Below are 13,025 nucleotides of genomic sequence, written 5' to 3' on the forward strand. Positions count from 1 at the left end.
ATCCAACTCTTTCCAGATCCTACTCACTTCCCTGCCCACCCAACTTTAGATTCTTTCTCTCTTTCTTTTAAAAAGAATAAAGAATATAAACAAAATTAAAATAGAATCATAAACAAACCTTCACAAAAACACAAAAATGAAAAACAAAGTAAGTAGATAAAAGAGCAATAACACACAGACACACACACACACACCCAAATTAAGCAAAACAAAAATAAAAGTTGACAAATATATCACTGAGATCATTTGTGTTGTCCTGTTATCCTTGACATGAAAGCTACCTAGAGTGCGGTTGATATACCCAGTGACACTCCACTGCAGGAAAACTGATATATCCTTTGTCACTAGGTATCATTGCAGATAAATCTACAATAAATAACTCCAGTGTATCAACTTTGAATTGATCCTGTTCTGGATAAGTCTCCCCTGTCACTCTTACCATGACCTAAATACCCTTTGCATCCTACTTCAATATGTAATTTCAACAGAAATCTGTGATGTTAGATTCCTAATGCTACAGCATTAGAAACAGTCTAAAGAGTAAAAGTAGTTTAATAGTCTCTCCTTCTCAGGTCTCTGATGAAGTTGCAAATGAGATAGTTATAGTTTTCAATATTATAAAATTAAGAAAACAAACTTATATAAGAGACACTAAGTTTATAAGGTTGAGAAATATAAAAGCTTAAATTGTTTGTCTAAGGAAATGTTTCCAGATCTAAAAGATAATTTTGAGTTGGCTATACAAGTTAGGATAGAAAGTAAGTTAGGTTCACAATTTTGCACTTATTAAGATAGGATATAAAATGGAGCAATTTCTCTGAATTTGCCAAATATAAAAGGTCTTCCTGACAAATTTGGTTTTTGACAGATTTTTTTTGTTGTTGTTATTTGATACCCACAAAATACTATTAGAAAATTGTTGCTAATTAAGTGTTCCAAACCCAGTCATGTATTCATCACCACTCTCAGTGAGTGGAGTACAGACAGGAGATACAATACCAGTACAAGTGTGCATGAGCACACTCACATAAAACATACAACACTAGTATATATATGCATTGCACATTCACATAAAACTTTACCCATCTATCTTTGGAGGATCATGTACTCATAAGCAGTGTTTCCTTTGATCTCTGAATTTTGGGTTTGGGGGTGTCCTTGGACACTTGTGAACTGAATGCTTGCCAAGGAGAAACAATTTGGCACAAAACCCTAAGTCACACTCACTAGCAGTGCACGGTTTGAGGACTATGTGATAAACTGCACCAATATTAACACTCAGCTGCCAAAGGAAAAGGATCATAGAAGGAGAAATTCAAAACATTCTTACACACCAATTTTATAAAATTTCAGATGTGGGCATGTAGTTGTTGAGAGGATTAGACTGGACATAAATAAAATGCTCAGACCAATATCTAAACACACATACACACAGACACACCACATATACAGACACACAAAAAATATCTGTGAATGGATGTCAGATGTGACAGCTGACAGCAGGCCCAGGCTGGGTGGGTAGACACTATGTCTAACATGGCTGCTTTGAATATTCACAACTCCTCCAAATATCAGAAGTAGCGAACTTCCAAGACTTCTACAGTGATCTTGACCTTCATCAAGAAGCACATGCCGTTAGGACATGATCTGAGTGCCCTGCCACATCTTATCCTCCTACTTCTTAAGTTATGGTTGTTTCTTAAATTTTCCTTGATTTTACTTGAAAATTTCCGTATGTGTACCAAATGTGTCTATGATCATATCCAGTCCTTACTCTCCCTATCTAATTTTCCCAGGAACCCTCTATCTCATCTTACTCTATACATAGGCTGGCCTGGAATTCTTTTTGCAATCCTGACAGGCCTTGAACCTTTGACCATGTTCTTGCCTTCTATATGTTAGCAGCACAGCTGTGAGTAGCCACAGCTGGAATCCCATTTATTTCTGCTCATGTGATTTCTTTTACTCTTCATGATTTTCTTGCCTCATTGCTTTGTTTCATGAGCTCATTATCTTTTGCTTTCTCTTAAATGGTTGACTGGATTCTGTTTTGCCTAGTCTCCTACAGATTCCCAAAGATTCCCAAAATCTGGTTCCCAGACCTATTAGGTTCTCCTTTCCTGAGTGAGAAGTCTTTTTCCATCTTTCAGTAACTGTGAATGGACTTAATACAGAGAAAAAGAGGTGAGCAAGGCAAGAGGAGGCATAATGTGACTTCAGGCTGAGGATGCATAGAGTTGCCTGAGGGTCATGATCAGTTACCATTGTGTTTGAGGAATGAAAGATGTAATAAGATTCAAAATTTGTGTTTTGAGTGCAACAACTCGGTCAAAATATTGACAAGATCCAACGTGGCTATGTGTTGTTGTGGTAGTTTGAATGAGACTGGTCCCCATAGGCTCATAGATTTGAATGCTTGGTCTCCAGGAAGTAGCATTATTTGAAAGGATTAGGAGGTGTGGCCTTTTTGAAGGAAGTGTTTCACTGCGGGTGGGAATTTAGATGTTTAAAAGCTGAAACCAAGTCCAGAGTCTCTTCTTGCTGCCTATGGATCCAGATAAAGAATTCTCAGTAACTTCTCCTGCATGCATACTCCCCACCACGATAACGGACTAAACCACGGAAACAATAAGCAAGTTCCTATAAAATGTTTTCCTTTATAAGATTTGCCATGGTCTTGGTTTCCCTTCACAACAATAGAACAATGGCTAAGACATTGGTTCTTCCAGACGGAAGGCTGGAGCCACAGGGGCTGAGGTGGGTGCAATTTAGCTACTTGAAGTAACCTGATGCTGCCACTGAGAATAACAAAGCAGTTATCCATTTAAAGTGTTAGGATAATTATAATAGAAAGAGGGCACTTAATAGCTTTCTACAACTCCAGCAAGCACAGAAATTTAATTTAAACTGAAGAGTGTATCTGTGAAAAGTGAGGATTGCCTTAACAACAGAACAACTTATTCAATCAAGCAGACAATTTCTTCTTAAACAGGTTTCTGGATCATTGCTATGCTGAAGATTAAGCATACAGAGAAACCTACAACTTTGATATTTTTATCTTGCTTCCTGGGAACATACTGGCAATGATGACTATGTTACAATAATGTTACTATTAAATACTAATCATGGTATGAAATGCCAAATTCTGTTACCATGTGCCAGGAATGAATGTGGTCACTTCACAAATATGGGTGGATCCATCCTCACCAATACTGTAAGAAAATCTGCGAACATCTAATTTTCAAATTAGGTAATGAGTATATTGTTCATTTGCTCAATATCAACAGTTGATCAGTGTAGGAACCAGAACTGAAAACCAAGGAGCTGGTGCTACTGTTTATGTTTGACCTATTAGGGGAAACCCATTAGCATTTCTAGTCTCTAGAGCAATGTGATCTGGATTTCATGTGACTCTTGGAGGCAATGTATGTGTGACTCAGGTCAACTGAAGGAACTTCACACACTTCAAGGATGTTTAGAGTTCTAGAATCAAGGGACATATTTTATGGGTCTTTCATAAATATATATTTTAGAAATGAATGGTGGGAGGTTGGTAGAGACAGACAGGAGAGAGAGAGAGAGAGAGAGAGAGAGAGAGAGAGAGAGAGAGAGAACATTTTTACGAACATTTTCTAACTTTAAGTGATAAAAATGCAAAAACTGTATTCATAAATGCCATTATATATACCAATACTGGAACTCCTTTTCAATATATACACTTAGAATAATAATTCTTTAAAAATTGTCTTGCTATTATTAACATTTAATATTAAGCTATAGCAATACCATATTTACACAAAAGTATGTTGGACTCCCTAATTTTTAAACAAAACAACATGATGTATCATTATAATACCATAGATACTGATTGTTATTTGAGGACTACCCATAGGTCATTGAACAGCCAAATGATTTTTGATCAAGAATCTGAAAAAATAGAGAAAAACATGGAAGCATAGGTTCTACTATGAAAAGAATATGAACAAAATACAAAAACACAAATGCACGTGTAAAGGTAACTAAACTTAAACTGAGCAAAAAGGCAGCGTTAAGAAGCTGTGATCAGTTAAACTGGGGTGAAAAAGATATAAAAAGGGTAAGGATGGAATTTTAAGAGATAATTTATTGTTTATCTCTAGAAGTATGGGGAGCTAGAAATAATAGTTTTGAGTTAAAATTTGCCAGAGATGGATTAGGATTTTAATATGTTTGTTTGTTTGTTTGTTTGAAAAATAAAGGAAGTATATTAGATATGGAAACATGCCTTCCAAATTTCTCTTTTCTGAAAGTTTAAAGCCAAAGCCTTGCTGTTGTCCAGCTCTGTATGACAGCGAGATGATGTATCTTGAAATTATTTCTGCTCCAGAATGAGTCAGTGGCTGAAAGTGGACATGCTCTCAGACAACTCCACCCCTAAAAATAAATGTTTTGCATTCCTGCAGGACACAGCGGATGTTGCCTGTTAAAGAAGTCATGGCAGTCACAGGGTCCTGCCTCTTTTCTGAGCACCTTGGGAAGGTGCAGAGCAGAGAAATGTCCGCATGCTGGCTACTGCTGGTGGCTTCCCTTTGCCATCCACTGTGCTGCCATTTTTGTTCCAGTAGAGACTCCTTCTGGACTTTTCCCAACAGAGAAACACCTGCCTTCTGCCTTCTGCCCTCTGTAGTATGCAGGGAATGCCTATGTGCAGCAGAAGCAGAGGCAATGCAACTAGGAAATGTTTGACGCTGTAGCTGAGAATCTTTATAATATGAAGGAACTCACTATAATCTTTCCTTTTCTGTGACTATACTCACTTCACTAGAACCACTGGATAGACATTCAGAAAGTCTAAAATACCAAACAGACAAATCATTTGGGAAGTGATGTGGGATTCCCCTCTGTATGCTGTGAATACCATTGGTGAATAAAGAAGATGTTTTGGGCCTGAGATAGAGTAGAACAGAGCTAGGTGGGGAAAATTAAACTGAAGGCTAGGAGAAAGAGAGTGGAGTCAGAAAGAATCCATGGGGCTGCAACTGGAGACAGAAACACCGGAACCTTGCTGGTAGGTCATAAGCCTCGTGGTAAAATATAAAATAATGGAAAGGTGTAAAATTAAGATGTAAAAGTTAGCCAATAAGAAGTTAGAGCTAATAGGCCAAGCAGTGATTTAATTAATACAGTTTCTGTGTGATTATTTCAGTTTTGGGCAGCCAGGACAAACAAAGCAGCGTTTTACAACAGGGAAACCTTAACTTTACAAAAAAGACTTTTCATTGTTTCCCTGGCAAACTTAATTATATAGTTGATTGTTCATGTGCTTCTAATTATTTGTGTAAGTGGGATATCAGTTAGTTAACTCACATTTGAATTCTTATTAATTCAGTGTTGACTTATAAAAAGAAACAAATAGTGATGTTGATGAGTTATAATTTATTAGGTCCTTTATCCAAATTCCAGATTCCTTATGGCATGAGGTCTACCTCATGCCATTTTATTACAGTTAAGTTCTCATAAGTTAAAAACAAGAATAACAATTGCTACCTGAACGTTATTTTATATTCAGTCTCCCCTTATTGAACTTCTGACACATATCAAGCCTGTGAGTGGAAGAGCTATACTATTAAAACACGCCTTCAAACACATTAGACTCGTGACATGATTATTTTCAATCTAATAATAACCATGTAGGAACATCTAAGCCAATTTATTCCAACTTAAGGAAAGACACCATTGGATCCTCACAGAAACAGTATAAGGTCCCCACAATTAATTCTTGTGCTGTATTTATTCAACCTTATATGCATACCTGAAGCACTCTGACAACTATTTACTTTCAACAACCAGACACATCCGGGCAATGCAGACATAACCTGCATCGAATTAGAAAACCATGAAAGGACAAGATGGACTTGACAGCTCATCCGAAAGGAGCAGTGAAAAATGACAAGTTCTCAAAGACAGACTGGCAGGGGTGAGGGAGGGAGAGGTTCTCATCTTAGGGAGCAGGAACAAAAACACTGAGGTAAAACTGGAGCGGAAGGGAATGGAGCAGATTATGTGATCATGTCCCCTTTTAGATTTGTTTTAATTTCAGGAGAAACGTGAAGCACAGCATGAAAATCAACAAAGGCTGTTTATGTCTTAAAAAAATAAAACAGGGAAAAAAGCAAAACAAAGGATTTATCAAGATGGGTTTCCTTCTAAGTAGATTCCATATGTGTAGGGCAGGACTGTGGACACTCCAAGAAAGAGCACTAACCCAGATGAAGCTGAGCTCAAGGGAGTGGGTTTCTAAGGGTTTTGTCTTGAGACTTTATTTGGGTAGCTCATTCCAGGGTCTCTGCTTCTCTAGTTTAGTATTTATGTTGTTGAAACAGCCAGGAGGTTCTTTGCGTTACCAACAAAGAAGTTTTCTATTATTTTAGGCAATATTTTAAGAGGTACATCTACTTCAGCAGAAATTTGGGTTACTTATTGTGCTCCCCTCCCCAGACCAGTAGTTCCAAACCAGTGGGTCATGACTCCTTTGGAAATACACTATCTCTGAAAATAATTGCATTACAATTAAAACAGTACAAAATTATAGTTATGAAGGAACCAGGAAAATAATGGCATGGTTGAGGGTCACCACAACATGAGGGTTGTTAAAGGGTCTTGGCGTTACAAAGGTTGAGAACCGTTACTCCAGACTATTTTCCCTACCATCACTGAGGTTCCCAAAATGTCAAAAGGCAGTAAATATGAAGTCACTGTCATTTTATATATCAAAAGAAACATAAAAAAATCTATGTTTGCTCATTCAAAGTAAATAAAATCTTCGCTACCTTTATGTCCTAATTGTTCTTGCATTTTATGCTTTTACGGATACAAATAGATTCCAATAGAGTCCGAAGATTTTGAAACAAAGATCTGTTCTTTGTTCCTGGTTGTTGTCTTCGAATCCATTGGAGTATCCTTGGTGATAATATTGTTTATCAGATGACCCGACCCGAGAATGTGGGCTAGGGAGTGGGACCTAGCTCTAGGATGTCAGCAGCTTGCTCAGAAACTGGATCAAGGGATAAGATTAGTATATTCTGCCCACCTCCTACTTCTGCATAGGAGAGAGAGGATGCAAACTGAGTTCTACCACAGAAACCCCAAGTTAAGGGTCTGGTAAACTTCTGTGTTAATGATAATAGAAAAAAAATTGTGAAAGTTCTCAGTTAATTGTTAATCATTAAACAGCTCTGAGATATACAAATAAAGTATATTCTATATTTTTGTTTGCGAGCCTAACCTTTAATGGCTGAGCCATCTCTCCAAATTATTCTGCGTCCCCATATGTAGTTAGTATATTTACCAGGTAAACATATTGAACATGATAATTTAATATTTATATTAACATTTAATCATAACAATAAACAGAAGCCTGACTCCAAGCCCCAGGTGGTAACCCTTAGGGAGTCCATCCATCAGAGCTACGTAATATCCAGGCTCTCCAGAGTAGATTCTTCTCTTGGTCATCTGTCCTGTCTCACAGCTTCCTCCAACACCTGACACCGTATGGGCTGCAGAGAAATAAGCCATAATTCCTTCCCCCAGAGATAGTGCTTTGTATTCTTCCTTTGCTCTAGCTTCCACAGACATTCTATGCTTGCTGCTTGTGGTTGTGGAACTTTTCCCAGGACTTGCTACTTTTCTGATTAACACTATTACCACCTCTGTGGACCTGTTTGTGCCAGAGATACATTAGGTTTAGGAGAGAGCTGGGTAAGGGACTCTCACATTTTCTCATTGCAATGAGCATCTCTTCTATGCTATACTAGAATAACATTGGTAGCAAGCAGAGCACACTTCCAAGTGCTATGAGCCATTTTCACTCTCGGACTTGAGTAGGGTCTGTGGCCACCCATGAATTAATACTTTGTTAGGAGAAACACCTGAAACCTGAGTGCTTGGTTCTAGCTGATATCCAAGGTAGAGCTATCTTGTGTGATTCAGTCTATCTTCTGGGGACCTTTCTAAGGTGAAACACTAGCATCAGAATTGTGTTGAGTCAGTAAGATGTCCCGTTGGAATCAGGGAGTAGGAGAATTACTTGTTTTGGGAAAGGATGCAATGTATGTGTGAGGAGGAGTCTCTGGAATCGAACAACAAAACACCTAATGCTACCAGATAAAAACCACATGTCTAGATGGAATAGATCTGTGATCTAGAAAAGGTTTTTCTGGATCTGTAAATGGTGAGGTTCCCACCATTCTACAAAAGATAAAAGAATTGTTTGAATGAGACAATGTTTCTTTTAGAGATGAGAAAAGGCAAGTTATAACTTAGTTGAATTTCAAAGGGTAACTTGAATATTTTTAAAAGACTGGATGGGATGCAAAGAAAAAAGGACATGGTAATTGCAACTATTACAGAGATTGTTAATAAAAACATCTTGGAACTACAGTGTCATGCACCTTTTGTCAATCCTGACTCATAAATTACATGTCTTCCTGCTGTATCTAATGGACCTTACTGATCGTCTTTAGATACTGGTGAGTCTCTCTCTCTCTCTCTCTCTCTCTCTCTCTCTCTCTCTCTCTCTCTCTCTCTCTCTCTCTCTCTCTCTCTCTCGGGTGGGGGCAAGGAGGAAAGAGAGAGCAGGTTTGGAAGTGATCATCAACTATTGACCTTAAATTATTCCATTAAGTTTAATAGTTTTCAAGTGAGTGAAAACAGGCTGCTGCATGGAAGTTTTTCAGTTGTAACAAATTCAGAGTGAGAGGCGGAATTCTAGATTAAACAGCACTTCTGTACGTCACAGTAAATTATCCATGAACTTGGTGGGCTTTCTCCCCCAAAACAGACCTGGATAAAGGCAACACTCCTGCCCTCTATAATCAGAGGTGACAGCTGGCCTGTGCTGACATTTTTGCAGGAACATATTCGGAACCAAAACATCCCGTGATTATTACAGAACGTCGACTTTCATTTTTTTTTTTCAGGGTCTAGCGGGAAGCTGCACCTAAAAGATGCCCAGTGCTGGATGAAAGAAACGCCATTCCGTTGGAACTCCAGACTGCGTTTTCCCCCAAGCATCTGGCAGTTTGCCACATTGCAGACATCTGAGACACTGAGTGATATTTAAAAACGGATCTAGTTCTTAGCTGATGTGTTGATACCAGGAAGGGAAAACATTCAAATATCAAGCAAAGAAGCCGGCAATATTTAAACATACAATGTAGAGTTTCTAATTTCTGCCCCAACCTTTTCCACTCCCTTGGAATAGCGTCTAAAACTCCCAACAGGTGTTCTTTCATTTTATATATATATAAAAAAAATCCATAACTCTGCATACAGTAGAAGTAAACATTTTACTTGTCCTTTGGCACTTTACCATAAAATTTTAAAATATTTCGAATAATCCACTGCTTGTCCGTAACCAAATAGAGCTCTGGTAAAAATAAAATATCTTTCAGTTCGTTCAGCACCAGCTGGCTAAATTTAAACCCTGCATTATGCAATCTGAAAGCGTCCTTGCTTTTGCACCGTGTCTTAGGAGATTCTCGTCTAATGTCAGTCACTTCCAAATCGCTTCAGTCTCTTAACACCTAAACACAGCACAACAGGACCAAATTAAGGTGTTCACAGGCAATTGGAGATAGAAAAAAAAATCCATTTGAAAGTGGATATAGGGCATGATACCTTCAAAGCACAATCTCCCTCTCCTCTATTGGAATTTGTAGCTGCCGTAATTAGGGCTGGCAGATCCAACTGGCAGTGCTTTTCTTAATTCTGAAAAACATGTAAGAACCTGATTCTTTAATCTTTACTCCAGTAAGACTCCAGGAGGACATAAGCCCACAGCTAGAGCAAAACCCACAAAATCAAACTACGTCTGGGAAAGAATAACTTTCCTACCCTTCTCTGAGCATGCTGAAGCAGTTGAAAGTATTTCAGACTTCCCTCATTAGATTCCATGAAATATCATTCATGTTTCTTCACTTTTTTAATTTAAAAGACAAATCTTTTTTTTTTGTTTCCCTTATGGCCTTATTATTCCTTAATAGTAAACACAAAAGTAATTTATTGTAAAGAAATTAACATATGAGGTCCTCGATTTCATATCCAACAATGCTACACACAATTATAAGAACAAATCCAAACTGCTCAGCTTTATAATGATGACAATTGACTTTTAGATTTCACTGCACTTCAGTGATAGACTATGTTGTAACCTTGGTACACACACAGGACTGTATTACACATACCTTTGTACCAGAATCCACCCTAACTCCGCGGCGATGCTCTATAGACTCACAACACCTCACTTAGTAGGCTCCTTCCTGTTTCACGTACAGCCAATTTCCCAGTCCCCTGAAAGCTACCAGCAGAGTGGAGACCAGCTCCACTGAAGTCAATGAAGCAAGGAGATGGGACTGGTGAATTTATTTTAGCCCTGTGTCCAAAGGATGCAACTTAGCACCTATTTTTAGGAACTGAGCTCTGTATAGGTGGGGCTTGAGTCAACCACTCTTTTCAGAAGTGAGTCTTTGAGGGCATGTTGCTTAGTAGTGTCCTGGACAATGTATGCGTGGCTCTCACACATGTGCCGTCAATCACGCTGCCTTCTGCAGCCACTACCACAGCAAAGTCTGAACTCCCCAACATAGTATAAGAAATAAATTATGAAAGAGGTGCAACGATTATAGCCTTCAATTGCTTCCATATAAAGATAGCTTTACTTATTTAAGAGTTAAGGATATGAAAATAAAGTGACAGGAAATAAATGCCATTTATTCTGTTGGGATAGTGATAATTAACTTGGGTCCTTTGGAGGCAAAACTTTATTTTTTTTTCCTTTGTATGGGAGGTAGGCTTTCCCTGTGTGAAACAGGCTATCAAGGAATTTGGGATCCTTCTACCTCAGGTTCAGAAGGCTGGAATTACAGAGGAATAAACCTGGGACCAAAATAGAACATTTGTTTTAAATTTTTAATTTACATACTCTTGATAGGTAATTTTTTTCAAGTCTTCACTCATAAACCAAAACTGTACTGTAATGTTTAGAAGTAAAGGGGGATATTTATTTATTTTTCTTTTTGGTGGCAGAGGATAAGGAAGAAAGGAATGAGAGGCTTTGTAGAGAGAATAAACAAACAAACAAACAAACATATTATTAGTCTTAAATTATATGGCACAAGGAAGACTAGACAGGAAAAGGCGTCATCACACGTGCTCCTGAGATAATTCGGTTTAGCACCTATTGCTACCATCCTACTGTCTCAGCCCACCCTGTCAGCCTAACTGGAGACAGATAGAAGTCAACTAGCCAACTAGCATTGCTCTTCAGATCCCTTCAGCTTCTTGCTGCCAGCGTCTAACACATTCTAAGTCAATATAAACTACGCAGCTCAACAGCTATTCATCTCTTCTGTAACTTCTCTCAAGTGGTGTCCTCTATGTATCCAGCTGGCTTCCCAACAAACCCAAATAAAGGAAATTGTCTCCCAACTTGAAGAAAGCATCTTCCTGACACAACGCTTATTACATCCAAAATATAAGCAAGTGTCTAACCACAGTATGTTCAAGGAAGAGCAGCATGTGTTTTTTTCATATACAATATTAGTTTTCATTTAAAGGTATTATAAGTAGTGATACTGAGCCTTATTAACCCTGAAAAGTTCATTAAATTGTACTGAATATCCATAAGATTTGTCAGTGTAATCTATTTCGAGTTTTACTGATGAACATGTGTCTTTCTCAATGACACCATACAAGTGAATATGTTCTTTTATACACCTGCCAATGCCAGTGAATCAATATTAATGTATAGGCTTTATGTGATCAAAGTGTGTCAGTGTGGGTTCATCAAAATTATAATAAATGTTCTATTCTGTTTGAGGACATTGATGATGAGGATGTCTATGCACAGAGAGGTAAACACAAAATTTCATGCATTCTTTTTCAGTTTTGTTATGAATCTAAAACCTTTCTAAGAGGAGTCCATTGATGCTTCACAAGAAAATTCATATATCTTCTTATTTCTGTAATTTTTCCTTAAGAATAACATTGGACCATATAAAGGGGTTATGACTTAGATTTTATTGTGTTAATTGTATTTATTTTCTCTTGCTCTCAAAAGAAAACACATTCACACTTATTATTTTCTATAAAACTGAGGATTAGGAAAGTTAAATAACCTTTTTGAAGATAAAAATTAATTGTAAGCAGAAAATGAGCATTGAACTTAATGCTGCTGGCTCCCTAGGTTCACATTATTTATCCAGCCTATAATTTAAAAGTTCCAAACATTATTATGTGCCACGGGAATAAGTTTTGAGTGGGACAAAACCTTTCCCATATTAATAAATGCCAAGATGTAGGCTCAGTGCATGCCAGCAATAGCTAGGCACTCAGTGCAGGGCATCAACATAAGCTACTGGGGCATTCCACAGACAGGAGGCGCCTGATTTAAAGTTGGGCCAACTATATTTCAGTTACCATATATGTAATCTCGGGACCAAAGGGGCCCATCTAACAACTGTATAATTAGAATAAATAATTCACTACTCAGTATATATAAAATACTTGCTTGCCATTAGGACCAGGAATCTGCTTTGAATAGTATAGGTGTCACAGTACCCCATTTAGATATTTCTTGAGCAGGAATAATAAAATAAATAATAAATTTATTTTTCTTAGTAAAATAAATTGTGGCTGAATTTGATTAATTACAACTCTTAACTATTAAATTTTAATTACACTAAAAGTATGTCACGATATTAAGGATGCATGAGAAGGTCATTATGTATATATGACTCTTTTAAAACATATCTCATAATCTTTGGAGGGTGATGATGTACTTGACAATGCAAACCAGGGGACTTCAGAGAGTGAAATCAACACTATTAATAACTATGCCACTACACAGTGTAAGCTGGGGCTGTCTGGGGCAAAGACATCTGCAAACACTTGAGTAATAAGCCAAATGTAGATCCTCTTGACTCACCCTGTGAGCACACATTGAGGGATTTTCAAATGATGTGTTTTTCAATATAAAAAAATAAAAA

At 37.6% G+C, this 13,025-nt stretch overlaps 1 protein-coding gene across 3 annotated transcripts in view; it reads right to left on the minus strand.

Moving 5' to 3' along the window:
• The window catches only part of Xirp2 (xin actin binding repeat containing 2), a 64,606-nt gene extending 54,251 nt beyond the window's left edge, over positions 1-10,355 (minus strand). For 2 of the 3 annotated variants that reach the window (XM_057755226.1, XM_057755224.1), the window contains exon 1: positions 10,224-10,355. The gene's annotated coding sequence lies outside the window, so the exon portion shown is untranslated. Of the gene's footprint in view, positions 1-5,791; positions 5,830-10,223 lie in introns of those variants that run through there. The other variant, XM_057755225.1, reaches the window with a different exon arrangement.
• Positions 10,356-13,025: the final 2,670 nt, after the last annotated feature.

This window comes from Chionomys nivalis, chromosome 22, assembly GCF_950005125.1.
Source record: "Chionomys nivalis chromosome 22, mChiNiv1.1, whole genome shotgun sequence".
Classification (NCBI taxonomy): Eukaryota; Metazoa; Chordata; class Mammalia; order Rodentia; family Cricetidae; genus Chionomys; species Chionomys nivalis.